Consider the following 1,059-nt stretch of genomic DNA (forward strand, 5'->3'; position numbering starts at 1 on the left):
TTCACTCTCAGCTCTTGCACTCCAAGGCTAGGTCAATGTCCATGGGTTCAGGAATTCCCAAGTTTCCCCAAACTATGGACCAACCAGCCCTTCCTCTTCTCTCTCTCAAGGTCAACTGGAGTCTATAGCTCCCTGGTAAACAGCTTGCTTTTTCTTGTAATAGTTAAAGAGACTGCCATTTTCATTTTTGTTTTTGTTTTTTGTTTCTGGTCTTTCTGCCAGGAAGTATCATCTGTTCCTCCAGCCACTCCAGGCTGACTGTATGTCCTTTCAAGTGGGAATGTCCCACATCAGAAGGCTCTGGATGGGGCTCAGGGTTCCACCTAAGGTCCTGTATACTACAAACACTCTGCAAGAAGCCTATTTCACTGGGGAAGTTCTAGAACTGCTTTTAGGTATTCCAATCAGTTATAGGCTAAAGACAGGCCTACAAACTTTCTGTAATCATGCTTCCCGATATTCCTTTCTATCCCACTCAAATGTCTATTTTATAATAGTAGTCAAGGGAAATCAATATTCATAAGACAGTCAAGCTTCTTGACATTATTTCCCCTCTTTTACTAATTTCAGACTATACCTGGTTCTCGGAATCACAGAGCCCTGTTGTTCCAAGGTTGAGTATACACTATTTACTTCTGTCCCATTCAGCCCATGCAAACTTAAGTGTTTCCTTACTTACCTTGTTCGTCCATTCCCCATCCCTTGTGTATTACCCTCCACTTCCTTGTCTATTGCTTTCCCCAAAATGTGAACTATGAGGTGTATATCCCCTAACTGCCTTCAAACCCCTCCCTCCCACCTGTGGTAACCAATAAAGATTTTTTGTTTTTCTTTTTCTTTTAATATGGGTATCTTTTCTTAAGTTTTAACAATAATGGTCTTATGCAATATTTGTCCTTTTTTGATGGACTAATTTCACTCACCACCACTCATCTGTCAGTTTGTCATACTGTGGTAGCTTGTGAGTTGATGTGATTCTGGAAGCTATGCCACCAGTATTTTAAATACCAGCAGGATCACCCATGGTGGACAGGTTTCAGATGAGCTTCCAGACAAAGA

At 41.4% G+C, this 1,059-nt stretch overlaps 1 pseudogene; it reads right to left on the reverse strand.

The window, feature by feature from the left end:
- The window catches only part of LOC102833321, a 41,139-nt pseudogene extending 40,440 nt beyond the window's left edge, over nucleotides 1-699 (reverse strand).
- Between the last annotated feature and the right edge of the window lie 360 nt (nucleotides 700-1,059).

The sequence above is a fragment of the Chrysochloris asiatica genome, unplaced genomic scaffold (assembly GCF_000296735.1).
Source record: "Chrysochloris asiatica unplaced genomic scaffold, ChrAsi1.0 scaffold00147, whole genome shotgun sequence".
NCBI classification, from domain to species: domain Eukaryota; kingdom Metazoa; phylum Chordata; class Mammalia; order Afrosoricida; family Chrysochloridae; genus Chrysochloris; species Chrysochloris asiatica.